A 19,845-nucleotide genomic window follows, 5' to 3' on the forward strand; every position below is an offset into this window, starting at 1 on the left:
CACATACCAGCCGCTGGCCGACAGGGAAGGAAGGGTGGAAGGAGGGAAGGGAGGGAGGAAGGAAGGAGGGAAGGATGGAAGGAAGGAAGGAAGGAAGGAAGGGCAAAGTGTTCTCACTGGTGCACAAACCGTCACAAATCAGCTACTTCAAATCAAACCGCTATATGCAGCAGCAGAAGGAGAAAAAAAAATAGAATTACATACACACACGCATGCATGCATTCCGTGCCAAAAAGAAAGAGCAAACTCTCCAGCTGACTGCACTCGAGCCAGAAGCAGGAATTGTGTCAAACACAAAGGGAGGCATTGTGTGTCAGACGTGCATTTATTTCTCAAGGTTTGCGCAAAAAAAATCCAGCAGGCAAATATCGTTTTCGTGGGCTGAGGTTGAGGTGATGGTCGGGGGGTATGGAGGGTGGGGGGGGAGGGGGGCAGTAAAGGGGACAGCGGGGGGTCGGAGTGAGGGTGAAGGAGGGGGGTCAAATTTCCTAATTCCTGGTCTTTGCCTTAACCTTGTAAAATGAGATGACAGGTCCTTAAAGTGCAGAGTTGTAATTGCGAGTGTTTAAAATAGTGGGGGCTCCAGGAGAGAGAGAGAGGGGGGGGGGGGGGGGGGGCAAGGAAAAGAGCCGTGGTTGGGAAAATTATTCCGCTTAAGCATCGCCGTCGCCCAGTGGGACCGGCGAGGTGCCGAGCACACGGCCGAGGGAGCATAATTACAGCGTCTAAATAACACCACTTTATTTATAAATATGGGTCAACGTGTCACACGCTATTTTAATTTTCTCTTGCTTTTTTGGGGGGGGATTTTGAAAGGCAGTCCCACCGTCAGTAGGAGCAGAGGTTAGTGCAGGTCGGCCACGCACCTATTTTAAAATAATTCCCATTTTATAAATTCTGATTAATTTAAGAAATCAATTAAAGAGTCGGGGGAGGGGGGGTTGTTTTGTTTTTTTGTTTAAGTGTGAAGCGTCGCTAAATGTAAATAAATGCACCTCTGTTCTGTAAACAAAAAAAAATTCTCACACACGTTTTGACACATGCAAATCACCAAAGCAGCTCATTTGCATATTGATTTCCTGTTTGTGTGTGTGTGTGTGTGTGTGTGTGTGTGTGTGTGTGTGTGTGTGTGTGTGGAGAGGAGTTGGAGGGGGGCAGTTTACATAGCTTTACACTGCATGCCGCGTGTCCAAAAAAAAAAAAAAAGTGTGTGTACACGCTCCTGCAGACTGCATGAGAAAAAAGGGCATGTTTGATGAGCCTGCGCACACGCGCACACACACACACACACACACACACACACACACACACACACACACACACACACACACAGGCCAAGTGCATTATTTAGTGGCTTTAAAAACAAGCATTTGCGACATGGAGGAGGGGGCGAAAACCACAGCAGGCCCTGCACAATAACAAGTCTCATTATTATTACGCAAACTACTACAACAACAACCTCTAAAGATCCCGTGATATTATGATTGTATTTTATTTTGTTTTGTTTTCCCATTTGCGGCGCAATGAAATTCACAACCTCTGGCAGCAAATGTAAAAAAATACAAAAATGAGAACCAAAGCTGCGCGCTGCCATGACTCAATCCACCTAATTAATATTATTTCTGCTGTCCAACTGAAGCACCTTTAGCAACGTTAGCATGCTAGCCGAGTGTGTGTGTGTGTGTACTGTACACTGAGGTTGGGGGGAGGGGAGGGAGGGAGTTAAGTTGCAAAACTTGCCCGCTGCATTTTTATCGGTGACAACACTGCGTGTCTGGCACGTCGCTGCGTGTTTTGTTTGCGTGTGCGAGTGTGTGCAAAAAGAAGGGGGGGGGCGTAGAAGGAGGAGGAGGAGGAGGAGAAGCAGTAAACAGAGCTGGGACTTACTGTGCGTGCTGTCGGAGACAGAGATCCGTTGGGAAGGTAGGGGCTCGTGAGGTCGGGGATCATGATGAACGGGTAGCCCGGGTACGGTGGGCTCTTGAACAGACCTCCATCTTGCCTTTTGGCCGCTAACATGGCCGAGGGGGGGGGGTGAAAGAGCAGGGAGGGGGGGAGGAAAAGTTTTAAAAAATAAAATAAAATAAAGTGACCTAACTTTTTTTTTTTAATTACCATTATTAATTCAACGAGGCTACAAAATATGCATTATGGAATTTAATGATTTGAAAAAAAAAATGGCTGGCATGGGTGCCCCCCCCCCCCCCCCACCTCACTCACTCACACACACACACACACCCACCCCAACACACCCCTCCCCTTCCCCTATGCCGAGCCACATGTACGTAATGTCATGGGTGCGAAATAGAAAGTGAGCAATTGACACAAAATGACAAAAAAAACGGGCAGCAGGTAGAGCACACAGAAAAGGCAGAGACTCACCCTCTTCTAAACTTTCTCTTGTTTTGTCTCTGAAAGTTTCAGATCTAGGCGCAGGCCGTCTTTCCGCCTTGGACATGCAATGAAACACAGGGATTGCGTTAAATAAAAAGGAGGAGGAAAAAACGTCGACACGACGCGAAGGCGCCTGATCGGCAACTCTTTTTTTTCTTTCCTTTTTTAAAAAAAAAAAAAAAAAGTGTATTATTGCAAAACTCCGTGACAACCGCAGGGCCCTGCTGCTGCCGCCGCCGCTGCTGCTGCTGGTTCCCAAACACAGCAGCACGGAAGGCGGAGGAAATCTTCGAGCCTTCGCTCCTTTTTTTTTTTTTTTTTTTGAGGAAAAAAAAAAAGGACAAAAATTGAAAATTAAAAAATCTTTCTCTTCTCGTCCGTCCGCCGCCTGTGACTCGGGAGCCGTTGTCAAACTTACCTCGGAATCCGACGAGCTGTTCTGATTCGTTTCCGACTCGTTTACGAGCGACGACTTGACATCGGCTAAATCCCTTTCCGCCGACGAGTTCTCGGAAATTTTCTCCTCCTGCTCGCCCTCGTCTTTGAAGGATATCATTTCATCGTTTGCGCCCAGATCGTCCCCTCCACCACCGTTGAGCTGCGGCATTTTTGCCAGAGCACAAAAATTGTTCTAGAAATTTTCTCTCCTTCTTCTTCTTCTTCTTCGTCTTCTTCTCTTCCTTCGTCTCTTCCTGGCGGCGCTAAGCGGGGCTTGAGGGGGGAGAGAAAAAAAGGGGGGACCGCGCGCTCACTCACTCACTCACTCACTCTCGCGCTCGCACTCACTCCGCGGAGCACTCTCCGCTCGTAACACAACGCGAAGTTTTCAGTCTTTCTTTGAGAAAAAGAAAGAGGAGAAAAGCCCCTTGATCGCGGCCCCGCCGATCTCACAAAGTCCGTCGTGGTGAAGTTTGTGGCGGTGCCGCGGCGGCTCTCTCTCTCTCTCTCCCTCTCACACTCTCTCACTCTCTCTCACTCCCGTGCTCGTGCTGGCGGCTCCCGGAGCTCTGGCGGTCGGCGCAAAACTCTTTTTTAGAAAAGCGGAGAAATGTTGGCAGGAAAAGGGGGGAAAGCCGGAGAAGGAGCCCGAGCCGCTCGGATTGAGTGAGTTGAAGTTGGTCGGAGTGGTTTTCAGTTCAAAGGCGGCGCTGATTGACAGATAGAGAGGGATGGAAATAGAGAGAGTCTGGATTCGGGATTATTGACAGGGAGAAACACACAAGAAACTAATGAGATTCAAACAGGGAGGGACTTGAAGTGACGTTTTCATAAATAGGAGGTAGGGAAAAAACGGCAGAGGAGAGAGAGAGAGAGAGAGTGTGTGTGTGTGTGTGTGTGTGTGTGTGTGTGTGTGTGTGTGTGTGTGTGTGGAGGGAGGGAGGGAGAGAGAGAGCGAGGGAAGGAGGGAGGGAGGCTGCAAGTAGAAAAAAAAAGCATGAGAGGAGGGAAAAAGGCAGTTTGGGAGCAGGACAGTGATGGTAAAATAGCAGGAAGATAGGAGTTGTTGGGGGGAGGGAGGAAGAAAATGTGGATTTAGACGCACGCATGGGCGGGATCCTGCAGGATGGAGGGAGGAGGTGGTGGGGGCTGAAATAAAAAAGAAAAGAAAGAAAGTACTTCCTTAGGCCGCCTGCAACCAGTTTGACTCCATTCCCAACCAATTGCCACACTGGAGATAAATGTGCCTTGTCCTTTTACCTTCACTCTCTTTTAAAATACCAAATGCGCCTTTTTTTTTTCTTTTTTCTTTTTTTTACATGAAGCAAAATTTTCTATCCGTTTGCTTTGAAAAATATATATGTTATTTTAGATATTTTTTTATGTTATTTTATTGTGTTTATTTTTTTATTTTTTTGCTGACCAGGTACACGAGGCCCATCAAAGCCGAATAAAAGCCATTACTCCCCGGCTTGTTTTCCAATTTTACCTTCTTTTTTCCTCGGTGCCCTCAGATCTATTTTTCATCGCATTAGATAATGTTTCCTCAGATCTATTTTTTGGGACGGAGGGTGTTATTGCATCCCGCTTTCCTTGACAGGTGTGATGTCCTGTGGGACTAACCTGAATTCCTCGCTGGCAGCACAAGGCTGGGATGCTTTTTATTTTCTACTACAACTCCTCCTCCTCTTCCACCTCCTCTACCTCCTCTTCTCTTCCTCCCCTCAGCAGCCCCGAATGGACACAAATAACCCGAATGCCGATTTGGATCCTCCAGCTCGCCGTCTTGTTCTTCTAGAAATACATCCCGGCCTCAGACCTAAAAAGAAATGCATCTATATATTCATAGCATTTCATGAATGTAGGACCGAGGGTGGCAAGACAAGGGAAAGATGTTCAAAATAAAATGCATTTATATATATATATATATATATATCTTTTTAATAATAATTCATAGGGCAATTTTTAATCCAGGGGAACAAATGGAAGAAATTATTATTATTTACACAATTATAGCGGTGCAAAAAAAGGATTAATTGGGTGTAAAAAAATACAATGGAAAAAAAATTGCAGCAGCCCCATTGAAAGATGTGAATAAAGGCGTCAGGGGAGATAAAATGTTCGCCGGGGGACTGTGCCAGCGTTCCTGCAGCGAGTGTGTGATTCTGTGTCGGTGATGAGCTCAGCACCGTCGTCGACTCAGGACCCTCATCTCATCATTTTGGGGAGGGTGGTGGTGGTGGTGGTGTGTGTGTGTGTGTGTGTGGGGGGGGGGATCTACAGTCTGCACACACGCCCCCCCCATAAAAAAAAATCGACAATTATTTTAAACGTAACGGTAGTGGAGGAGAGCCGCAGCATCCAGGTGACACTTACACCGTGTTGCAACACGGCTGGCTCCTCTCAAGCAAAATAAATCACGGGCAGATCAAAAGGAAACACGGAATTGCTGATTAAAAAAAGAAAAAGGTGTTTCATGTCATCACGGCCTGTGATGCATACGGTGAGTGGGGGTGGAGGGGAAGGGAAAAAAACAACAATGTGACAGTAATTCCTCTGTATCTGCTCTCAGCAATGTTGTCAAACAGTGCTGATGAGGAATTATGTGAGCACGGCGGTGCTGCACTGCCAGCGCTGCACATCCGCTGCCTGCCGGAGGACTGCCGACGCTCCTCCGGCAGGCAGCGGGCTCGCAGCTCCGCTCTGCTCTGCTCCGCTCCGCTCTGCGTCACTCAGGTGCTGGTGTCGGCTGGCTGCGACCCAGCCGGGGGTGTCAGGGAGCAGGAGGAGGACGGAGGAAGAGGAGGTGGAGCAGGATCTAGACAGAGGAGGAAGAGGAAGAAGAGGGGGAGGGAAATGAATAGGAAGTGGAGGAGGAGAAGGAGGAGGCCGGCTGTCTCTGGTTCTCGTCCAGCGTTGCCAGAAGAGGCTCCCTGCTGCTCGGGACCCTCCAAACGGAGCCCTCACGCACCAAACCAAAGGCTCCGGGGCTCCGGGTCTCCGGGGCTCCGGGGTCCGGGGGGGGCTCCTCTCCCCCGGATGGCCTCAGCAGGCACCTGAGAGTTCACTGGCGGCTGCCAGCGTCTTATCTGGGCCGCCACGGGGACGCCCGTCTCTGATGCCGTCGTCTTGGTGATTCTGATCTGCAGCCGGACCCTTTAATTACAAAAAAAAAAAAAAATCCTAATAGGCTGCATTCTGGCAGCTACTGTGGATGATGGAGAAGCGATACGGTTTCTTTCAGAGGTTGTTTTTATTTATTTTTTTAAATGTGCTTTATTTTTGAATGTTTTAAATGCAGAAGAATTGCACAAATTTGAAAGGACTTGTTTCCTTTCTAGCGCTTCCGTTGCTCTCCAGCGTGGAGGAAGTCAGAGGCGTCAGTAGGCTTTGAGCCGCTGACTTCAGCAGATTCTGACCTCCACCATGGAGTCAGCGGCAATCACACTCTGATTTGATAATTATCTACCACAAACTAAACCTACCGCAAGACGGAAGAGAACTACACTCAGCGCATACACTGAGCTACGCAGTATCCACATTTTTTTTTTAACACCTCACTGTGTGTGTCCCTGTTGGCTTCCTATAATCCCACATACAACCTTTATATATAGGGAATAAAACAACAACGACAAAAAAAATATCAAATAAGCAGCATTACAAGATGTAGCAATTAATTCAAATGAAAGGAGGAATCCTTTTTCTTGACAATTACTGCATTTCTGAGACTGCACTCTAGCAGGCAGCCGGGCGCCTTTTTTCCCCCTCCTTCTTTTTCTCTCTATATCAGAGACATCTTAGCTTTAATCATTATTTTGATTCCGCTGTCTTGATTTCTTTTTATGTTGAATAATTAAACAGTGTGCCCGCGTCGTCGCAAAGCGCCGTTAGAAAAAGGAAACGTAAATAAAGCCTCCACAAAGAGGGGTGAGCGTCCCCGTAATCCCACTGAACATATGTTTGTGTTTTGTGCATCCTGTAGTTTAAGCGGGAAATAAAATAGAATAAAAAGCAACACAATAAAACGTCCTGCTTTGTACACAGTCTGTGCGAGAACGCTGATGGATAATACATATGTTAGGTTGTTTTTTTTTTTTTCATATTCGTGGGTTCTTTGTCTTAGAATTGATTTTTTTTATTTTTCTGGAACCTTCACCGGCTGATTTTCAATGCTGATTTTGTGGGTACTTTGGGAGCACAGAGGAGGGCTTTCTGGTATGAGCAAAACAAATTATAATAAAACGAACCAGATTTAAGACCTCGTCACACAGAGCAAGCGGCTACTTTTAAAAGGACACCTACTTCCCTGTAAACACCCTCATTGTTTTTATCTGAACGCACCGTGGAAGGTAGCAGAGGCACGCAGCAAGCATCCCCCTACGTCGGCGAGCAGCTAATTACCCATCATGCCTCGGTGCTGCCAGCCGTCCCTGCTAAAAGGTGTCTCAGATTTACATATCGCTGCTGGACATTTTCTCTGTTTTCTTTCCCCCCTGCCTCCCTCCTGGTTTTTCTTTTTCTTTTGTTTTGTTGGTTTTTTTCTAAATGCTTCTTTTAAGAGCAACTGTGATTAGATTCATGCCCCTAATGAAGTTTGCTGCCCTGATTAATAGGTGAAGCTTTGCATCCAGCTGTACGTCCGTGCAGTCAATTGCACATTTCCTCATCGCCGGGGGAGACGCCACTAAGTATTTTGGCATTTATCATATAAATTCAGCTCGTATAAATTCTATTATCAGGATGAATCAGCGCTTGGCTTTAATTGCTCATACGCTAATGTTTTTTTTGTTTGTTTGTTCTAATGGACAGGACAAAAAGAAATTAGTAGATGGGGTTTAAGTGAGGGGACAATGACTGTTTTATGCAAGAGATGATAATTTATTAAAGATACATATTTAAATGTAGCTAGCATTTTGCATGTAAACTGTGTTTCCTTTATTGGGTTAAATGGAAGGCCTCTGCCGTTACAGCGTTGCGTTGCTCGCTCCTTGTCAATGAGAAAAAGGGCTGTTTTTTCCCTGCAAATAAACTATTGTGCGGCATTGTGCATTATTCCCCCCCCCCCCCCCATTGTACTTGCAGGACGGCTGCTTCGCAACGACTCCCGCTCCTTAATCATTCGACGTGACGGCGGCAGTACAGTGAATGGACGCAAATAAAAGCTTTGTGTGCGAGAATCCTTGAGATTTAAATACAAGATATTTAGTATTATGCCCATCAAAACCTCAGGGCTGAGGATCCTCGCTGCCTGTGGTGCGCAGGCACACAATTGCAGCATGTCTGCTCACTGAAGTCAATTGATGTGAGTATTTTCCACATTGTTAATGAAAAGTGCCCCTTTTAAAAACATGACAAACACATGTCAGGTGTGTGTGTGTGTGTGTGTGTGTGTGTGTGTGTGTGTGTGTGTGTGTGATTTGGGGGGGGGATGGGAAATAAATGTGTAGTCTGTTTGAAAGCCAGAGTGCAAATAAGAGTGTAATGAAGTGTGAGTCACACTGGCCTGTGACTCTGCACTCATCTAAAATCAATAACACTCCCTGGAGACGTGTCAACTAATGCAACAAACAGCTCAAAGACTGTTTGGACTATTTCATCAGGCTAAATGTTAATTAATCAATAAAATAACCTAAATGCATATGTGCATGTGTGTGTGTGTGTGTGTGTGTGTGTGTGTGTGCATATACATATACATATATATATGTGTGCTCAACTCTCAAGATGTCCAGTCTGATTTTCCAGGTTGAGACTTGTTGACAGTCCGGACGCTTGTGATTAATGTCAATCCGCTGCTTTTCATATCACTGTGGACTCACGCAGGAGGGTCGTGGCCCTGCGGCATCGTGGGAAACACACTGCGCCCCTTCCTGTAGGTGAGCACGCAACCCCTCCACGCCCCCCCCCACCCACCCCCACCAGCCGCTGCCGCTGCCTCCAAAACAAACAGCCGAGCATTTTTCAGAAACAGACGCGACACTCATTAATCAAAGGACGAGGCAGGTCCAGCACTCTCCACTGGGGACAGCGTTTACACTCCTGCAGGTCTGGCAGCAGGTTTGACTCGCCTGCCCGTCACGGTGAGGCGAGCCGAGCCAAGCCGCCGCCGGCCACAAAACGTTACCTAAAGGTCACTGTTTATGCACAGCAGCAGGTTAATAGTTGGAGTCGCGTTTTCACGCCGGCGTGACAGTGAAGGCATCACGGAGCTGAGGGGGCTGCTACACCAGCTGCTGTACCGCAACTTTCCACCACGACTATATGGCTCATTTCAAAGTGTTGCGAATCACTGATTGGTCTTGGTTTTTAATCAGACACACACACACACACACACACACACACACACACTCTGACAGAATGGATAATTAAACCAGAAAAGGAATCACATATGGGCCGTTTCCCCACCGGCTGATCTTCTCCAGGCCGTCACGCCATCAAAAGAGACAGATTCCGACTTTTATCTCCCAGTTTTTCAGCCATGTCTGAAAAGTTCCCGGCAGGCGGGAGCGAGGTTTCCCGTTCAAAGTTTGGGCGACAAAGTTCTCGGACGACAATTGACTCTTTTCTTTAAAGAGCCCTCGACTTCCAGGAGCAGGTGCAGCAGCAGGACGGCGGTGGAGCTTCCCGCCGACTGCGGCTTTGTGTTCGAGAAGCTTCGCAGGAACTCTCACTTTTGTCCCGCAATGCAAAGGTGGTCTTGTTTTGTATTTTTTTTGCAGGACCCTCCACATCAGTGGGCTTTTAACGGGGCAGAAGCCTTTTTTTCTGAGTGGATAGAGAGTGGAAGCTACTTCCCCCAACAGGAAGCAAAAGGGCCTTTATTGTGAGCGGAGTGAAAAAGGGACGAGTCCGGGACAACGGGCCGGTCGGGGCCGGTGGGGGTCGTTGGGGGCGGGTCAGCGGTGGGTGGGTGGGGGGGTTTGAGCAGGGAGGGGGCGTTAGGGGTCGCCTTCGGGGAGCTGTGAGGACGTTCTGTTCAGCACCGCGCGCTACATTCATTCATTTTAAAGCTTTACCGGGGAACTTGTTTCATCCGCGTGGTATTCATCCAACTTCACACAATTAATAATATCATCTCTGATTGGTACAAAAGCGAGACGCTCGCAGAAAGTCCTCATTGAAATCCAATTCATTGTAAAAGATAAAAACCGGCACTCAGGTTTGGTGAAGGACGGGTTCCAGCTGTCAAGGTCCAGCACACATGATCTCATCGCCTTTAAAGCAGCGCAAACTGTACAAACTATGCAGAATTTTTATTTTATTGTTTAAAAAATAAATAAATAAACGCGGCCTCGTGCAGAGAGGCCTACTTTTTCTTTCCCCCCATTTGAACTTGACACTGCTACTCATTCGCCGAGTTATAAAGTAGTGGCTGTTTTTCTTTCACTTGTACAAATTATTAGAAAAGCCGCGGCGTCTGCACAGAGGAACAATTGCGTCTTTAACGCTCGACGCGCACGCCTATTAACGGGCGGCACAATGGAGTCGAGACCTTGAGTCAAATGAGTTGCCTGGCAGCGCAAATCAGAGCAACGTCGCGTTCATTTGGCCACACGTTCATTTAGAGAATGGAAGACGAGCCCATTACGGAGACGCGGCTCGGCGCTCTTTGTGCAGGGCTGCCGTCAAAAGAGCGGTAAACATCATCCAAGGTTAAGTTCGGGAGCAGGTTACGGCATCTCGTCTGCGTCGCAGGCGAAACAGAAAAACCTTCAGTTTTGAGTCTTTGGCGCCAAGGAAGAACGAGGGGAATGGCGCAAAGTTCCATTTTTTTTTTAATCTGTTTGTCAAAAGGATCATGGTTGTTTGCGTTTGAGTAGAGGGTGGGGAGTGTAAATGAGCCAACCGCCTCTACCCAGAATTATCACTTTGAGTGGTGTAGTGTATACACGCAGTGCCGACAGCACAACAACCCAAAGCGAGGCATCTGTTTATTCATCAAGACAAACTGTTTGCGTTGCCCGACGCAGCCTGCAACGTTTAGAGGGAAATTGGAAGACGGAAAACCAAAACTGAAAACTGAAAGAAAAGAAAAAAACAAGACCCTTAAGATGCACGGATGCATTTTATACTCATGCCTTCCAAAGAGATAAATCCACTCCGGTGGTGCTGGAACATTCAGATCTGACGAAGTGGTAGCTTTATTTCCATATGGGGAGGGGGGCGGCGTTTTTAGATCTGATGCAGTAAGAGAAGCAAAATTCATCTCAGAGTAAATAATAAAAAAGGTCCCTCTCACAGTAAAAGTAACAGTAATGTTACCAAAAAATTCTTAAGCAGCGGTACGGTTACAATAATGGTGTGTTTAGTTTCTGCAGGAGACTGAAGTCAATGGAGAACTGGGGCTGTTAAATAAAAACTGTGAAATGTCTTATAAAGTCTGATGGAGTCGACGGATCGTTGCACGGAAAATATAGTCAAAAACGAATCAGGAATATGTCACAGTTCAGCGCTGAACTTTGAGTAAAACTCTGACTCCTTGAAACAAAAGACAGCGCAGCGAGAAGTTTGCTGATACCTAGCGGTGAACCCACGACCGCCGGCCAATTCCACTTCACAAAAAGTCCCAAGGCTGTTGTCAAAATACACAAGGAGCCTCCACAAACAATATTCATTTTAAAGTTGAGCTCTTTTGGTTGTCTTTGTTATTTTTTTTTTTAAATACCAATAAAGGAAGAAGGTGAGGACAAACTGGAACTGGGGAGGGGAAAAAAACAAAACAAAACGCGCATTTAGAGGCGTAATTTCCCCTCGTTGGTCGGGAGCATTTCTGCCGTCGATAACAAGACACAAAGAAATCAGACCGCAGCCGCAGTCGGAGTCCGTCGGCCTTTTGTTTTGCAACCTTCCGATGAGGGACGTGAGGTTGTGAAGTTTAAGGGCGCAGTTTGCACAGGCATCGATTCCCTCTCAGGTGTTCCTCCTTCCCTCCAAATTGATCTTAAAATCGTTGATAATCACACAGACGGATCTGCATTAAGGCACATCAGACACGGCGCCGCGCACACGCGCACATGCAAACGCGTTAAGGCCCCAAAGCTTGGAGGGCGTTGGCGTTTTTATTTTTCTCCATTTTAGGGGTGGGGGGGGGGGGGGGGTGAGTCTCCAGCCCTCGTGGTCGTCTACTAGGATCCTAATTGAGAAATTAATGCAGAAAAATCAATTGGCCTCAAGTTTGGTGTCCGACAGACTCCGAAAGGCTTGGAGCAAGCCGCGATCCGATCGATGCTCCCCGCACGGACCGCGGCCCCCTCACTCTTTTGTTTATGGAGTTCATAGCTGCAGGATTTTCAACACAGGAATTTCAATGAAACGCCAAAAAAAAAAAACGCACAAATCCATTCACCTTGCCTTCCCACCCGCCATCTCACTTTGCGCCGACCCGGATCTCTGAGACAGGAAGTGAAGGGTGCGGAAACAAAGGCAACGCTGGCAACGCGGCAATATTTACACTTCAAAATGACGTAACAATATTTTAACATTCTGTGATCATAGGCAGCACCGCTGTGTGCAGGACAATGAGACATCATCATCATCATCATCATCATCATCATCATCATCAGATCCATGGGAAAGTGACCTTGAATTCCCTTTGACACGACCGCTTTATCTTCCTCTTCTTCTTCTTCTTCTTCTTCTTCTTCTTCTTGTAATTATTATTATTATAATTATTATCATTGTCATTATCATGAATATTATTATCATTCGGGACGCACTGATACCAATAGCAGTATCGGGTAATGGTACCGATAACGGTGTTGAGTACTGTACTCGTTCTCATAAAATATGTGCCAATACCAGGACACCGATACCAGGTGTACATGTCTGTATATGACAGCTTTGTTCAATTTGTTTGTTTTACCGCAGTGAAAGCTGTGAAAGTCACCCATGTTCTCTAGAAAAATTCAAATATCTGCGGAAAAAGTATAGTAAATGGCCTTATTAAGCACTTGGTGTTGGTACTCTTTAATTGTTCTGTAAAACAAAATGGTTTTGTGCATCCCTGATGATGATGATGATGATGATGATGATGATATTATTATTATTATTATTATTATCGTCATTATTATTATTATTATTGGTTTATTCTCCGGAGCAAGTGGAGCAGGGCGAGAGTGTTGCACCTGGTCACCGCTGAGGGCAAGAGACAAAAACATAAATAAATAAATCAGCCATGAGAGGAAGAACCGAGAAGAAAAACCGTTTCAGTGGTTTAGCCGTTTCACCTCAGCGTTGTGTATTTTCTTTCCCTGCGCGGCTCCTTTTTTGTCTTTCAGGGTCAAAATCTCAACAAGAGGGAAAAATGGACTTTTGGTGGTTCCACCCGAGACACAAGTGCCCTGTCTCTTTCTTTTCCTTTTTATTTCCAGGCTCGTTAGCCACCTTCCAAATTCATCACAAGCGCAGAGATCAGATCACAGTAATATTTGATCAATATTAATAAGGATAGGCAAACTCCTCCAGTAATTACCACAGTCTCCGCGCTTTGATTTGGACCATTACTAACGCCTCTGCATCTTAGATTGAAAAAAGTGACCCCCTTTTATTTGGTAACATTAAATCCCGACATGCATCTTCTGAAAGCTCTAATAAGACAAAGATAAGATTTGCATCCCCATACAAGTGTCTTTTTCAATTGATTATGAAGCCGCCATTGATGTGGGAGAAATTGATGTTTTCCTCTGTTCTTAAGGGCGGCTAATAGAAGGGGCGGGCTTCGAGGAGGAGACTTTGCCACTTTGATCTTCAATCAGTAAAATATGCCACTTCTTTGTCGGACTATATTTGGTAAATAACAGGGACGGTCTAAATGGAGAGACAGAGAGGGGCGGGAGGGGCGGGAGAGGCGGGAGTGGGGGTGCGCTGGAGTGATAAATGGCGGGTTTGAAAGTGAGAAAGATGCAAGGAATTAATTTTGGCCGGATAAAAAAAACAAAAAACAGATAAAACTTTAACGTCTCCCTCGACAAACACCACCAACACCAAAGCGAGTGCAGCTGGGCACTTGCAGGATGGTGGCGGATGATGGGATATAAGTCTTTTGTCATTTTGAGCCTGTCACATTTTAGCGCCGCTGCTGCCACCGGTGTTTGAGTGACGCGCGCAGTGTCATCAGTCTTATTAGGCTCCACGCAGAAACAACAGGTGGGTGTGAGAGAAGCCCGTCCTTCCCCTCGGCTTTAGGCTCGGCGAACAGACGCACGAGACGTGTGGCATGCACGTCCCACTCGTTGCCACCCTGCAGCGACGGTTTCCGTGTGACACTCTGCGGTCACGGAACCCAACTGGAGAGGCACCAAGAACACAGACACATCAGAATCGTGTGGTGGGATGCGGTGAACTGGGTTCTGCTCACATTCGAGGGACTCACATGGACCTCATACAATATGATAAATAATAGTAACATATAAATAGCTTAGAATTTGAAAGGCCTGGCTCAGTCCCTAATTAATAAAATGTTCTCTGCATTGCTGAAGGTCACAAATCAGTGAGTCTGTTGTTTGTGTGTATATTTGGAAGGATCACTGCATTACCCCTTTTTGGTTCAACTGGAATAGGAAACACATAAACGTTGAAGAAGCGGGTATGGAAAATGAATGAATGAATGAATGAATGTGTCTTAAGTCGAGAAAAAAAATACATACACTGAAATCCAGTATTGAAATTTGCATAAAGAGCAGCTCCACCTGCAGGCAGGGGGCCATACTGCACCAGCACATATCTACGGAAGCCCAGAAGGTGGATCTTTCTCAGCGTTCGGTCACACCACTCTGAGCTCACGGTGAGGTAAAGTGGCACATCAGGAAGTAGAAATGCTTTCTGACCACTAGGTGTCACTAAACTTTACGTACTGGTCCTTTAAAATCCCTATGGAAACTGGGGTCAGGAACATTGTTAGACTAACAGCACATACAACATACTTTTCAACTCAATGTAAGAGTTGAAAAGCATGTTCATGTAAATTATGACCTCTTAATGTGTCCTGCCTCCCGTCTTGAAAGGCACACTGGCTGGCTTTGGAATTGCGATCATCTTTGCACCTGCGGCTGAAAAACCCTCTGGATGTGTTCAGGGCTTAATTAGACAGTGAAACACGTCATTATAAAATACACTTAGCACGAAGCTGACAAATCCCTACTGCGTCCACTTCAAACTCCTATTGAGTGACCTGCTTTTCATGTGGATAATTATGTCTTAAATAACATGTAATGCAGAACTTCTGGTTGCGCACATACCCATTTAAGTCCTATATTAAGATAAAAACCAAGATTAAAGCACACATTGCTCATTTCACATTTAAAGTTTTCCTCCAGGTGGAGTTTAAAGGCCAGAAAACGTGTGGGAGTTATGAATGGGACTTTTTCTTGACGTGCCATAAGCAGATGAACTTGACAAATGGGAACACAAAGGAATCCGAGTTGATCTTATATTTGCATCCATGCGTGCCAGGGATATAAAAAGAAATAAAGATGCTCTGAATTGAAGTCAAAGTAGGATATAAAAAGAAATAAACGAGCAACATAAATAAGAGGGTGGGAGGGAGAAAAAAACAAAGGCTGGAGTAGGATGCAGCCTTTTTCTCTCTCTCTTCCTTCTTTTTAAATCACGGCTGAGCTTAAAGGGACATGAGACAGGAGGCGGGAGCCGTGATGGTGAGCTGGATAGACAGAGCCGGGTGGGAGTCGGGTAGAGGGGGGGGGGTGGCGGCGATGGGGGGGGGGCTGCAGGCAGCCGAGAGGGTGGCGTGAAGGATTCACGGGCCGCGATCGGCAGCAGCAGCAGCAGTAGCACTCGATAAAAGCCCAACGGACACCAGGGAGCTAATATGCCTTCCACTCATACACACTTATTTACTACTGTTTACAACCTTTAAGGAACAGAGAGAGAAACGGGGAGGGGGAGAGAGAGAGAGAGAGAGAGAGAGAACAAAAAAACTAAAGGTAATGTGAGGCCGTTTGATATCGACTAACAAACCAAATTTCAGTCCTTAAAGGAAAATACTGTGTTTTATTGTGATTGTTGAGGGCAAAAATCCTTGATTTTACTGTTGGACAAGAAAGGAAAAAAACATGTAAAGGGATATGCAGGCTAATTATCACGTTGGGGGAATTTGCTAATATTGCGAAAATGTATATCTATGCTACTATTGCAGGAACATACAAAAACTGAATTTAGACAAAAAAAAGAAAATAATTGGTTTTCCCAAACAGGAACTTATATTTCTGGTCTTTGAAATGAATGGATTTTTTTTTTCACAGACTTAACTTTTCTCTATCCTCCTCTTCCACCACTGCTCTGAAGTGAGGGAGAAGCAGGAATCTTTGGCCCACTTGTTATCGGTGATTGTACACTTCCTCATTTCCTTTCACGTTTGCTGTATTTTGTGGTCCAGGAAGTAAAGACCAGCCGTTAAAGTGAGTTCTGAACACAGTTGTTGTACGACGAAATACTTCAAAATTCACAAACGACTGTGAGTTCTAAAGATCAGCGCCCGTAAGTTTCCAATGAACCTCCATTATGGTGCCTTCATTACAATAATTTCACAACTTTTAAGAAAACGAATTTAGCGTATACGCTGTCAGTAGCATGAATTATCTTCCAAAAGCAGCGCTGGCGTGACCTCAGCGCTCAGTAATTGCATTTTGATATTGATTTATTTTATTTTATCACATTTTTGGACCGTCTTTTTGGACCGTCCATGAATATGGATCGAAAGACAAACAACGAAGATTGAAGGGCATCGTCTCTCCTTCTTCTTCTTTTTCCGAGGCGAAAAAAAATGCGCCGCCCTCCTTACAAAAAACCCTGACTTCATCCCCTCCCCTGAAGTGAGAGGATGCGAGGTTGAGGAGGTGGCGAGGAGCGGCGGCGGCTGAGGAGCCCCGTGGAGGACTGAGGGCTTCGTGTAGTGGTTACCGGCTCACTGAAGCCTCCGACCCAGCCTGACCAGCAGCCTCTCAAAAGTAACTCAAGCCAAAAGTGAACATAAGAGACTCTTTCTTCCAGCCCTGTTAGAGGTCGCATCCATAAAAAGCTCCGCTGCTTCACTTCAGCCCAGAGATGGCTCCAGAATAAGACTATTAAAAGCCTCTCGGATAGAAAATAACATCCGCACACAGCCAGTCCCCAGAAATATTCCGTATTTACAGTAACGAGGCTTTTGCAATATGCTTCTTCAGCGCCTTCGCGCTCCGTCCGCTTCCGTTTCCCGAGGTTGCTCGCACCCAAACGGCGGCCGGAGAGTCAAAAGAGGCGAAAACACAAAACAGACGATGATTCGGAGGAAAAAGTTTTGCCAATGAAAATTTCAGAGGTGCCGTTGCACTCCGATCCCCGCAGGTCGGCGGTCGGCCCCGGGGCCCGCCGCGGCCAGGAGGGGAGGAAACCTGTGTCAAAAAGTCTGTTTTCCACCACAGCCTCATCTGCATATTTGAATAATACATGCTGCTTATAAGCATATTAAATGGCGTGTGGCTGCGCGTCATTTGAAGGCAGAGATTAGACCCCGGCAGTTAATTATAAAGATGTCAAATGTCAGCGGCTGAACCCGCGGCCCCGGGGTCGCCCCCTTTAGTTTGGTGATTATATGCACAAACTATAGATAAAGTGTCATCATACAGGCTATTAAGGTGCTGAGGCTAAAGAGAGCCTCCCCCCAACCACCACCACGTTCCCCCTTTATTACTATGCAGCATCAGTCCGGGGGGGGAGAACCAGACCACGCACTCTTAATGGCTCCTCAAACAGCCTCAGACCTTCACACACTTTGGAGACAAAGATGAGCAGCAGCGCAGCACAACAAATGTTACCGCTCTGATTGAGCTGCCTCGGACTTCAAATTTTTTTTAATTTTTTTTTCACAGATATGGCGGTCCGAGGAACGGCCCATATATTGACGCGGAAATATCGCTCATACAATCTCCATTTTCATCATTGAAATTTTTATTGAGAAAAATGGGGAAGTAACTGCTGCTGCTAGCTGCCCTTTAAAGCCCCAGTAGAAATATGTGTTCAAAGTCTCACACACACACAGACACACACACACACACACACACACACACACACACACACACACACAGAGCATCCAAGAGCTGGCTAATGCACTAATGCACTCCCAGCTATGACAACATGTTGTGATGAACGTTTTGGTAAATGTGTGATAAAATATGGAGATTCTAAACGACCTGTACGCAGATGAAGCATGCTTCAGACACACACACACACACACACACGCTTTTCACTGCACAGCTAGCAATGGCTCACGTTCCTTCCTTCTCAAATCGTAGACTTTAAGCAGCAACCAGCAGCGACCGACCTGATTGGACAGAAACTTTGGCCAATCCTGCTGCATGTTAAACCTCCCCTTTCCCCAAATGGATGTGTGATACCAACTCCCAGAATCTCAGAAAAGAGCTGCACCTGCTGTACCGGGTTGGCGGGCTTTGGCAAGAGTGAGCCTTTGTGTGTGTGCGTGAGTGTGTGCGCGCGTTTGTGTGCGTTTGTGCGTGCGCGCATGCGAGTTTGTTTTGGTCATTACTGCACCATTAAAAGCCAATCAGCTCGCCAGGGGAGGGGGGGGGCAGCCTGGTGGAACGGCGGCCCAGGCCTGAGAGAACACCTTAGGGTTCACCTTGACAGGACCGCCAGTCAAACAGGGCAGCCCTTTCTGTGTTCCTGTCAATCTGAAGCCCCCTGCCCTCCACCACCCACCACCACCACCACCACCTTCACCACCTCTGAAGTTCATTTAAAGGGAGGAGCGGCGGCGGCAGCGGCGGCGGCTCCTCACAGGTGAGAGGAGCCCCATATTATCGGCCCTGGGAGACGGAGCAGCGGCACAAGTCTGATGTGCTCTTTCAACTGTACTAAACTGTCTGTAACCGCAGCTCTGACTGACTAGACACACACACACACACGCATGCACGCACGCGAGTGGCTCTGTGGGCTGATTGGGGAAACAGTGGTGGGGTAGGTGAGGGAGGAGAGGGGCGGGGGGGGCAGAGAGAGGAAGAAAGTGAAGAGCGGAGGCAGAGAGATGAGAGGAGCTGATTTGCATGAGGGAATGGAGATGTAAAGAAACAAAATGATTAAGGCTAAAGGAAAAGGATGAGATTGAATCTAGGAGCTGCTGCTGCTGCCTCTGCTACTGCTGCTCCTGGTGTGTGTGTGTGTGTGTGTGTGTGTGTGTGTGTGTGTGTGTGTGTGAACAGTGAAGAGTGGGGGATTGAGAGACCACAATAGACAATAGAACATTTTTAATTCAAGGTATCTCGCAATCGCTTTTTTTTCCTGAGCGTACGAAGGGCTGGAGGTAGTGGTTCTGGTTGTTGGTGGAGGTGGAGGTGGAGGTGGTGGGTGGTGGGTGGGGGAGACAACAATGCAGTCCTCATCATTCACTCACTCTCACACCCACACACACACACACACACACACACACACACACACACACACCTTGGCGAGGGCCCCAGTCCAGCCCTTCCAGCCTCCTCAATATTTGATGGGATGAGCCCCACGCTGACTAACTCAAGGCCATGCGAAGCCAGATTCCCCCGACCGGAGCCCAGCGCAGCACTGCTGAGACACACAACCCGGGAAACAACAACGTTTACACGCAGGGCCCAGAAAATTGGATCAATGAGGCGAAGAAGAAGAAGAAGAAGAAGAAGAAGAAGAAGAAGAAGAAGAAGAATTGTGGCTATAAAATGTATCAAAATGTTGACCAAATTTCATTAAAGTGCAATTTTTAGACTCAATCTGAGAACAACAACAGGTTCGTCCTCGATGATGTCCTGTGGCTCCAAGACTGACAGCGTACGTGCACGTGTGTGTGTACGTGTGAGATTCTTTTTTTTTTTTTTTTCCTTTCTGTCTTTTAATAGGGGGGGGGGTCCACCATTGCGTGAAGTTACCTCATGCAAGCTCCTTTCATTCTCCACTTGGGAACTGCTGGGCTTGCTTTGCGATCCCAGCAGGCAAGTTATCCACCCAGAGATGTGTGAAATAATATAAAATGAA

At 46.7% G+C, this 19,845-nt stretch overlaps 1 long non-coding RNA gene across 1 annotated transcript; it reads right to left on the minus strand.

The window, feature by feature from the left end:
* Positions 1–1,857: 1,857 nt before the first annotated feature.
* On the minus strand, positions 1,858–3,611 carry LOC142881855 (uncharacterized). Its single transcript, XR_012925715.1, has 3 exons — positions 2,813–3,611; positions 2,383–2,449; positions 1,858–2,012 (listed from the first exon to the last, which is right to left on the minus strand). It is a non-coding gene; the product is annotated as an uncharacterized LOC142881855 (long non-coding RNA).
* Positions 3,612–19,845: the final 16,234 nt, after the last annotated feature.

The sequence above is a fragment of the Nelusetta ayraudi genome, unplaced genomic scaffold (assembly GCF_046127955.1).
Source record: "Nelusetta ayraudi isolate G7.1 ecotype Tasmania unplaced genomic scaffold, CSIRO-AGI_Nayr_v1 ptg000220l, whole genome shotgun sequence".
NCBI classification, from domain to species: Eukaryota; Metazoa; Chordata; class Actinopteri; order Tetraodontiformes; family Monacanthidae; genus Nelusetta; species Nelusetta ayraudi.